Below are 11,250 nucleotides of genomic sequence, written 5' to 3' on the forward strand. Positions count from 1 at the left end.
TGGTCCAATTTTTCTGGTATTGTGAAAACAATCAACTCATGGAGACACTTGGAAACATCCATGACTTCAGACTCACCAACTTTTTTTTGTTTGGAATGTTTTGGGCTCTTTTATAGAAAAAACAGAAATATAATCTTCTCCACTGTTTCCTCAACTAGTGTTTCTACTCATTAGATAATAATATGTAATTGTAATTTTTTTTTTTTACAAATTATAACTTTGTTTATACAGGAAATAAATGTGATTCCAAGGAATACAGGAAGCAAATATGTGTGGTAAGAAAGTTAATTTTTAAACTACCTGTTTGTTTTTTTTTTTAAACCCAACCATGGTTCCGTTGCTTGAACATGTAGTTCTCTATAATACTGTCTTATTATATTTCACAGTTGGAGTTTGGGATTATATAAAGTAAATCAGATAGTATGTTTTAATAATGTGGTAGTTGGCGAATCAGATCCTTAAGTTTTGTGTAGTGGTTTGCTCTGCATTTTCTGTCCTTTCAGGGCAGCAATTTCTCCAGTTCCTCCACCATGTGGACATAGTAATCACAACAAATGCAGAGATCCCGTCCATTAGTAGGGTATAATATTGTTAATGTGAACTTGAATTAAAGAAGGCTTTTTAAAAGGGAATAAAGATGGAAAATGTGCCACTCAGAATTACAATACCTGTCTGGGATGCATTTTCTCATCTCTAACATGAGGGGTTAGAGTAGATGAAGGCTAAACATTGTCCCTTCCAGCTCCAAGAGTTTATGCTTCTGTTGTTTCTGACAGGCCTATGAAACCTGCCAGAGCAAACCCCAGCAAGCTCCAACCACAGCCTCTGAGACAAACACAAAGGCTTCCATTAATTCCTTGGACTTAGCAACTGTTTCACTTCAGAATCTCATTTACATCCGCTGGCTATAGAACTGGAGCGTGCCACTTTTATTTCAATCTGGATCACATGGATCAAGATCAGAGAGAATCGGGCATTCTTATTGATGATATGCACCTGAAAATAAATTTAAACAATAAAGCTAGAGAATATACTAACATAAAAAAGTTTCCCATGACGAAATGATTTTTAAAGAAGGAGGGGTAAATTTCTTATAAAGAAATCATGAAATATTTCTTAATCACAAATTACATTCATGGAAGTAAGACCAAACTTCCAAATACAGCTTTCAAAGAGGCCTTTTGCAATTTCAAAGGATCCTGATTTCTGCCCTGACACAGCTAATAAAATACTCCCAGAGGCTTTTTAAAAGAAGAAAGTCAACTAGTAGATTGGACTCTAATGTTCCAAGAGATTCTTTGGCATTGAAGTAATTTATAGTGTAGATGATTTACAATGCCCCTCATGATAGAAGAATAGGTGATATAGGGGAGAGAAATCCATTTGAAAATATTTAGAAATAAAGGCCTTCTAAAATAGCAAACACAGAAGGAGAATTAATAAAAATGTCATGTAATCGTTGAAGGTAACTAAAGGCTCTGTTGTCTTTCTTCACTTAAGACTGCATAATTTTCTAGATTTTTAAAACAAAATATTTAATTTATTCCAGATTTGTTTTACTTGCATTAAATTATTATGCAATGAAAATATTTCCCGAAGATTCTATCAGCAACACAATGTTCTAGTACGTGCATGGCACAGTACATCATAGTATAAATTGTATTTAACCTATACTATTGAAAACAAATAGAATCCATAACCCAAGAACCAATCTGAAATGCAAGTTCTCTAGGGTGGAATTAGGTGTGTTTTAATTACAGGTAATTGATTAGGTCTAATCACCAAAATAGAAAGCTTCTAATTCGCCAGAAGTCCATGTTTTATAACTAGGGCATACCAGTAAAAAGTAACACTGGAATGAAAGCACAGACTTGAATGTTAATTCACCCACATTCTGCCTACTAGCCCCATTCTCCTCCCGAACTACACCCCCACGTACCTTTTGCATGCAGAGCTCTCTCTGAAGCTGTGAGAGTTTCATGCGTGGGAAATCAGGGGGAATCAAAGCTGCCTTATACAAAAGCATATGGTTAAGAGTCCAGGGGATGCTGAAAAATACTACGTATTAGTAGTCTCCCTGTGGGCAGCTCATCTGAGTATAAGACCCTCACATTTTGCATTTCTTATGCTGAGGGTATTTAAGTTAGCAACCTCAATCCTATAACACCAGGATTTGTTTTCACATGTAGTTTCCTTGGATTTTTTTTTAACCTACTTTGACAAAAAAGAGGGAGCCAAATAGAAAAAGAAGGCAGGGGCGGGGGAAAGAATAAATCATTATGCAGCTCTCAACCTCCACAGGGAAACAGCAGTACGAACCCTCAGATTCGGAATTGTCAAACTGAGGCTGTTTGTTTACAAGTCACAGAATCAGTTACATAACTAGATAAATTAAGCAAATAAATGAGCGTTCGAGGGAGAAGGAAGACTGATACTTTTTGAATTAGTCAAGAGACTTCATCTCTGAAATAGATTCATACAGACTTTGTTTACTTAATTTTAGTTGCTTTATGAATTTAGTTTTTGAGTTTATTGTACCAAAAGTACCGTGTTTCTGTGCAGATAATGACCCCTCATTCTATATCAGTAATTTTAAATATCTGAAAACATTTTCTCACCACTGGAGCTGTTAACATATCAACATGCATTTATAAAGGAAGTTGGAATAGCTTTTTATCTGCTGACTTAGAATTCCTCTGTCTGATTTAACGAGAGAATATACTACACGACCAATGGATCAGTTCTAATTCCCCCACCCCTCACCCCACAACATCTTTCTTTATTGGTTGTTTTATTTTATTTTATTTTTTTGTTTAAGTTCGAGGATTATATAATGTTTATAAAATGAAGAGTTTTAAAATATTTCTGCATAAATACTTTTTTTCTTTTTGAACCTGAGACTGTGTGAACATTTCAACTCTAAAGAAAAAAAGTTGGAAAATTAAATGGTTTAAATAGGTCATTATATTAGATGAAAATAAATTTTATAAATACCTTAAGTTGCTTTTAACAAAGCTCTTAAATTAGAAAGTTTTTATGATCTTTTAAATACCTGTATTTATATTTAATACTCTTTAAAAATAGGATTTTTTTTCCCCCTGAAATCTTACAACCCGATTTTAGTGCTATAAGAGTATAATTAATCAACTTCATATAGCAAGTTAAACTCAAATTACTGAGGTTTCAGTCAGTAAGTTTAAGGGACATTGTTTTCTCTCTCCTGTAGCTAACTTGTTCTTCAAATTGGGTTAGTTTAGTGTTATAGGTTACTCCCTAGGGAAAATCCTAGGGGAATTGTTGGATAAGAATTATGTTTTTCACCAGGCAGACAAAAGCTGAATTCAGGCCCTCAGGGGACCTTCTCAGGGTGTTTTCTGCTAATGGTGCCAGAGCCCCAGGACCAGGAGAGAGCTGCACACCTGAGATTTGCTACCCAGAAGGCCGCTCAGCTCTTGTACCTGCCACAATAGACACTGAGAATAGAGATTAAGTCCAAGTCAATCTTTCAAGGTGTATGGGGAATGGCTATTATGTTCTTGTTTAATTTGAGTCTTACAATAGAGCAGGATATGCGGTGGCCTACATTTTCTGCGAGAGTTAAAGGTAGGGTTGAGTTGATTCACTGCCTAAAGATAAGAGGCATGCGACCAACTACAATAAAAGACCTATTCTCATTGGTAATGTTTCAATAAATATATGTTTCCAGCCCAGGAGCATCATTCAACCTCCATAATTGAGAATCTGATATTTACCAGCTTTGACGTTTGTTTAATAAGGGTTCTCCATCCATTTAATTGTCAGTGGATGTTAAACAGAGTGAATGAGTAAAATGAAAGAACAAAGATGGATATCAATTTAAGTCTGACTTCTCTCAATTGCTATTCAAATTCTTAGGTACTACTGGAAATTAAGGTAATATCATTCCGATAATAGACCATGAAGTTGATTTATGCAATTAATATGGAGATATATTGTATGAACAAAATTTTATACATATTTATATATTGTATGGGTTATTAATCACTGTTTAAAGGTAGTGATAGTGTGCAGAGGTGCCTATAATTTTTTATTATCTTTATCTTATCTTGCCTGCTGTCCAAAGGCATAAGAAAATATATTATCATTTAAGATGATTATCATAATTATAATAATACTTTACCAATAATGCCCTAATTTAAATTATAAGCATAACTTTTCAAGTACTTTTAGGTATATGAGCTAATTTATACATTATTAGAGTTCATTATTACTTACATACATTTCTCTTAGATGTGAAATGGCATCTTATTACAAGATGAAGATGGGATGGATTTTAGATATTTCGAATACTAAGTATACTTCATTTCCCTATGTGTATTATACTTTAATGCAGTATTTAAAAGGTGCTGATAATATAACATGCACTTTAATTTGGCATAAGAAATTATTAAACTTGAGTGAACTAAGTCCATTCTCAAGAAAAGATATATGTAGCTTTTGTTTTCTTTAATAAAAATACACAAAAGTATTTTTTAAAGTATTTTTAAACTACCTATCTTTCAAAATAAATTTTAACTAATGATTTTAGTGTGTGCTCTTGAACTCTCTGGGGATGGGACTGAAGTTTCACTAGAATATCTTAGTTTAATTTTTAAGTTAAGAGAGAGGAGACAAAGAGGAGAAAAAATGCCTGTCTGTACAGGCAGAGAAGCTCTGGGTATAACTTCTTGGAGGTGGTTGTTTGAGGTGGTAGAAAGAGAATGGACTGTGGAGTCCAACGATGTGGCTTTAAATATCTGCTCTATTGCTTAAGCTCACTGAGCCTCGGTTTCCTCATCTATAATATGAGAATGTTGCTGCGCAGAGTAGGTGCTTAATACTATTGCAGAAAAATCAGACTGGCAAGAAACCAAGCACCACTTGGAGAGTTGGAGAACTCAGGTTTATTATACCGGTGGTCCCAGAAGAGCTAGCGCTCTGACGATCTGGTTACCCCAAGCTCAGGGGTAACCTTACTTTTATAGAGTTTAACAAGCAAAGGCAATACATCTGTTATCTAGATAGAACAAGCAAAAAGGAAGATGAGTCTTCAGTTGATCTCGAGGTCACCCTGCCCTTCGGTCTATGCGGCAAGCATGTCTACAGAAGCAGAACAAAGAGCTGATTACAGGGTTAGCCATTTGAGTGAAAAATTCCTCTTCACTATTATTGCTGGCGGGGGACATCAACAAAACAACTTGATGTCATTTGGACATCAACCAGATGACTTACAAGGTTTTTTTCTTAAGTGCTAGAATTAAATAATTGTAAAATAGATGAACTGATTCCCCTTCAGCAATGAGTAACTGAAAATTCCACTGAAGATGGCAGAATAAGCTATTAAAATGGCTTTTATTAAACCTTTTTCCTTTGGCTTTTGTCAACTATAAATAAAAGCTACTCTATTCATAGTCTAAAGCTGAGGAAATAAGCTTTTGTAATATGCTAGTATTTTCACCTCAGGAAAAATAATTGTTCCTAGGAAAGCCAAAATGTTCCTGTGTTTAATCTTACTGTTTGAAGCATAAAGATCTGTTGTATTTTTAGCCTGAGTTGAAAAACTAAGGGTTGTTTTAAAAACTTTAAGCAATAATCAAGTGCCATATAAATTCTAAGTTATGAATTACCTGAGGACCTTAATGTAGCACATTATAAATACTAATTAATTTTTATCAACACCCCTGTGGTGAAATCATTATTATCCCTCCTCCCCTTTACCAGGCAGGGAGATGAAGATTCCATGAGACCAAGAAACTCACCCTGGGGATGCGTGGAAGAAGTTGCTAGGCCAGAAAATGGAGCCCAGGAGGTTGGAATCAGATCCCTTTGTGTTTAAGAAGAGACTCATTCCTCATGTATAAAAACATGTCTGCTTCAATTTAGATTGATATAGTGTGTGTGTGGTAGGGAGTAGTTTGTATATCCTACTGAGACTCTCAAAAATGTTAGCCATTTGTTTCCAGGACCTGCAATCACAAATTATTTGTTGGTAATGCAAACGCTTCAATCTTTGAGATCTAAATTTACTTACTGAGCTTCAAATTGTTCCTCTAAATGGTTTAAAAATGGTATTCAAGAAGAACAATGAAGACTGAAAGCAACAAGGAAAATAAAAGATTTCCCCCTTATCAAATAAGTGATTTACTTGTTTATTGTGGTTTTACTTTTAGATTTCTTTCTCAATAACAGTAAATTGTAAGGTAATCCTGAGATTATTTTGCAATCTCTTCCTCTACCCCAACCACTTTGTACATAGAGGGCTCTTATTACCCTTTCCAATTATACATTGGCCAATGACTAATATAGAATGTTGTATAATGGGTAACACAATGTATAAACAACTTTACTCTTTCAAGCATTCAGTTAATATAGCACATTTACTCATTTAACCAAGTAATTTGTGATTAGAAGAATCCCAGGAATGAGCCAGAATTAGCTGTGATGACTTCGATTTAGTTAAATTTGGTAAATAAACATCTAGTGCAATTTCTTCTTCGAAAGCTAAAAATTTGACAACTGGGGTCTGATTTACGATTTTTGAAAAAACAGAAAGAGATTGAATGTGTTGAGAGCCAGCATAACACTCATTTGTCCACATTTTATTTTCCAAAAAATCACTTATCCTAGAGGCTGCTTGACTTATCAGTATTGGGTGGTATGAAAAATGGAATTCACCATCACTGGGTAGTTTTTTTTTTTTCATAATAAACTTCATTATTGGTTTATATAGCATCCATGTAACTCTTTTCTGTCATATTTTTGGAGTTGCAATATTTAAAATAACACTGAAATTTTTGACTATAATATAGAAAAATAGGATTGAATTTGATCTTATGAGATAGGTTTCAGCTTCAAGGTACTGAAGTATATTTCTGAAAATGAGCCTTGCAAGTGTTTTCCACTAGAATATTTATGAACATAGTAATTTAGGCAGTCATTCTCTAGAGTAGATTATGACATGCCAGTAGTTGAAAGATGAGAATAAAATCTAAGGTGTCCAGTGGCAACTAGAGAAAGACATGCGCGCGCACACACACACACGAAAAAAATCTTTAAAAAAAACCCACTTTTTTATTTTTTTAAGATTGATGCTGTGTGAAAAAGGTCTACACATTTGGAAAACTGGTTTTATGATTTTTTCTGATAGACTGCTTTCTTTCCTGTTTCTGAGTTAAGATAAAAAACTCCTGAAATTTTAATGTTTTTTCTCTCAAACAAGACAAAACCAGTTAAACTGCTTTGTAGTATCTCCTGAGCCAGGAATTGAGGCCAACAGTCATGAAAAGATAACCACAAGTTGACTTTTTGTGTTTTGTACATTAATACCCGCAAAGAAAAAAGTGAGTTGTTTATGTCTTTAAAAATAATTTCAGAAGAAATGAAAGAATCTTGATATTACTTTTAATCATACTATTTCCTACTCTTTTTCTGGCAAAGAATTTGTGTCAGTAAAGCCCTTCCTACTTAGAAATTACTGAGTTCAAGTATATGCTAAATGTTACCATTGTTATTGATAACTATATATACAGTAAGATTAAAGCCATCAGCATACATTTTAAAAGCCTTGGCTGATTGGTGTTCTTAAAACCATCATCACATTTTAGAGACCTTTCTAATAAAGAGCCTAAGAAAAAAATCAGGCAAGATTGTTTCATTGAGCTGTCCCATTTCCCTCTGGGGCCTATTAAATACTATACAAACAAGGCTGCCTCTTATTTCAGCTTATTTGGCATTGGGACACACCTCTTAGGCAAGTGGAACGAGCCCTCTAGAACTGTTTCATCTTGAACAGTTTGTTATTCATATTTCACTCACTCTTTTTTTTCACACTTGTTTTTCACTTGATGATATCAGAGTATCTGATACTGATCAAATCAGCTGAAGGTAGACTAGGATACAAGTGTTTCAGAATAGGACATTAATGCTGTACTGGGTATATTTTGCTCGCTGGCACAAGTTGTATGACATCTGGGTAGAAGAAAAGAAAAAACTTCAGAAATGTCTCCTTGCCTCCCTCACAGGGTTACAATGGCTGGCCAGGCCAAGAATTAATCAGAGAAGAAAAGAACCCATTTTTAAAGCCACGTCTTATAGATGACATATGCAGAGGCCACATGCATTGTACATTTCATCAGTTAGACTCGTATTCAGGTATCAACATTTATCTGAACATGTAGGAGAATGGAGTCAAAGAGCAAAAATGTGTTTACTTTGGCCTCGTAAATTCATGGCTGGGAAAATCTTAGAGATAGAGAGTCTTCTGAATGTTCACACCTAACACCCATTACCGTTAATAAGAGATAACCACATACGTTGAAAAAAAACATGCCCTTTAGAATTGAACTTAGACCTTGGGGATGAAAAGATCTCCCCAGCTAACAGCTGAAGAGAATTGTACAGTCTCGAATTTGCTCCCTGCTGACCTGACATCATTGAATTTGGAAAAGCAGAGCCAGGTTCATCCAGGGGTAGCAGAGAAGAAAACGGTTAAAAAAAAAAAAGAAAGAAAGGTGATTATAATTCAGGCTTTTAAATTAAGTCGCACAAGTCCCTACCTAATTATATCATGAAAACAAGCTCCAGCTCCAAGTTCCTAGGAAAAAGAAGGTTGTGGTAGATTTTTTTCTTGTTTACTACTTTTAACCAACCAAGTTTAATTAGTTTTTCTTTAAAAAATAAAATTAAACCCATATAAAAATTAGATAAAATATTTTAATATGGAAACCAATTTACATTTAACTTTCAAGGATTCATGGTGAGGGGAAATAGGTGGTAAAAATAATCATGGCCCACAGAAACTCACAAACCTTGAGTTATATCCCAGCGCCAACCTTTTGACTCCAAATGTGAACAAGGGGCCAGCCCGTTACTGAAGGAACACAGTCTTCAGAAACGCTTGTGGGTGGAATTTGATGGGAGGTGCTGAGAGGAGGTCAAAAGTAACCAAAAAGCATAATTCTTGCTTTTAAAAGGTGTATAACTAGAACATATGAGATCTCACCCCCCTGGGATATATGTCAGTTTGGCTCAAATAAACTGTTATAAAAATTCAAAAAGAAAAAAAAAAGTGGTATAACTAAGCCTAAATGTCAGTACAAAGCACATAATAAGTTTGCAGTCACTTTTTTGCCTTGACCATTTTTCTCACCTTTGGAAAGTACCCTTTGAACTAAGGGGTAAGAAAGAAGAAAAGTCAAGGTCCTCAGTAATTCATTAAATGGGGGCTGTAAATGGATCCCTGAATAGTCAGAGCTCTTAACTGTCTTCAGAATAGGACAAGGATTAACAAGGCAAATTTTGAAAATAGATAAATATGAGCCTGTTTCTTGAACCTAGTTTCTCTGTTTTCATCTGTAAAATGGGAGCAATACTTTACAGGGTGATTGAGGAAATCAAATAAAGTACAATATATAAAGTGCTTAGGACAGGCTCGGAAAAATAGTCAGAGCTTAAATAAATAGTAGCCTTTGTTATTATTAATGATGGATAGTGGCTAATTTCCATGTAATGTCTAATATCTTTTGCATGCAACTCTCCTCTCTGATATTTATGGGTGGCTTAATTGGCTGCATAGGGAGTGTCAAGTACAATTCTATCACCTTGGTCACTTTCTTCTTGGGTTTGATCCAAAGGCTGACTCAGCACACTGCCCCTGTTGAAGGGGTACAGTGTATATGGGGGGTAAGAAGGTGAAGACTCATGCCAAGCCCAGTGAGGATCATGACAAGGAGCCTGCCTTAGCCAAGCCAGAGCCAGTGCAGACACCTCTTGGCTTTGCATCCTTCAGAACTGAGTAGCTATGTGTACCAGGCTGGCCTCGTTGATATCCCAAAGAGAGCACATGAGTGATTTCACTGAGTCCTGCAAGATTTTACCAACTCCAGGATTGGGAATCTCAGACAGCTGGTTGAAATACTGTTTTAGAACAAAAGACAACACATTAACTAGTTCAGACCACTCCATGATAGGAGAGGAGATAAGCCCCCTAAAAAGGGAAAAGGCTCCAGAAGTGAAATCACAAATCCTCATTTTCATGAGATGTAGAAAGAGGCCAAGTGGAAACATTTCTGTTTCCTGCCCACATCAGTCGAGGTGATGGAAGATGTGACTGTCCTAGAGAATTAAGGGTGAGTGAGTGGAAAGAAAGGCCTGATCTCGGAATTAGGGAACCTCAGGTGAAGGGTGCCACTGCAGAGAAAAGTTAAATTATTTTTATGCATCTGATTAAGATTTGATTTGGGAATATCTTTTTACGGTGGAGCTCTTGAGACAAATCTGAATTTATGTGAACTAAACTGTATAACCTAGACTGATGTATAAAGAACATTTTTTTGCTTGAAAACATTTTGATACAAATTAAACAGAAAACCTGGCATCTCGTATCTTAAGGGGAATCAAAGGGGAGTCTGGGGCCTTGAGCCCTAATCTCTGAGAATGAATGCCAATAGTAGTTGGTGAATTAATTGGTTTCACTCTTTGAAGGTAGGAAGGTAGGTGCCGGGGATGAGCACAGAAGCTTAAAGGCCATCCAATCTGTCCTGCCACTAGTACCACCTAGTGGCAGCCAAGAAGATGTGTAGGCATTTTTTTAAAAGCTTTAAAAAGTTATAAAAGCATACATCAGTAAAACTTATTGTTAAAAACAATTACAAATACAAAACAATTCCGAGTAAATTGTCAAGGGTCTTTCCATTTCCTCTCTCAATTCCACTTCTCTTCCTTATTTACAGTAACTTGCTTTAACTGTGCATTTCCTCAAAACCCAATCTCTCTGTCTGTCTCTCTCCCCCTCTCTCTCATTCTCTCTGTCTCTCTCTCTCGGTGTCTCTCTCTGCACTTAGTTTTTAAAAACATAAATGGAACCATACTACATATGATGGCATGATATTTTTTGCATAACAGATATCTTGAAAATAATTTCCTAGCGCAGCAGAAACTATCCCCTGTGGTCCCACACACTATCATCTGCTTGCAAGTTCAAATGTCAGGTCAGCTGTCGAATTTTGAGCTGGAAGACTAATATAGGTATTGAAAATGCCTCCCTTTCTTCCCCTGCCTAATCTGCACCTACCTTGTTTCCTGTCTTGAGCAGTAGCCCCTCTACTCTACTTCTCCATCCTGTGGCCCAAGCTGTCGATGGGTGGTCTGGTCCAGGCCTCCATCGCTCCCGTCTTCTCACTCCACTTCTTGCTTCATGCAGATCTCTCTGCCCCCATGTGCCATTGTCTGGCT

The sequence above is a fragment of the Pteropus medius genome, unplaced genomic scaffold (assembly GCF_902729225.1).
Source record: "Pteropus medius unplaced genomic scaffold, Ma_sr-lr_union100, whole genome shotgun sequence".
Lineage (NCBI taxonomy): Eukaryota > Metazoa > Chordata > Mammalia > Chiroptera > Pteropodidae > Pteropus > Pteropus medius.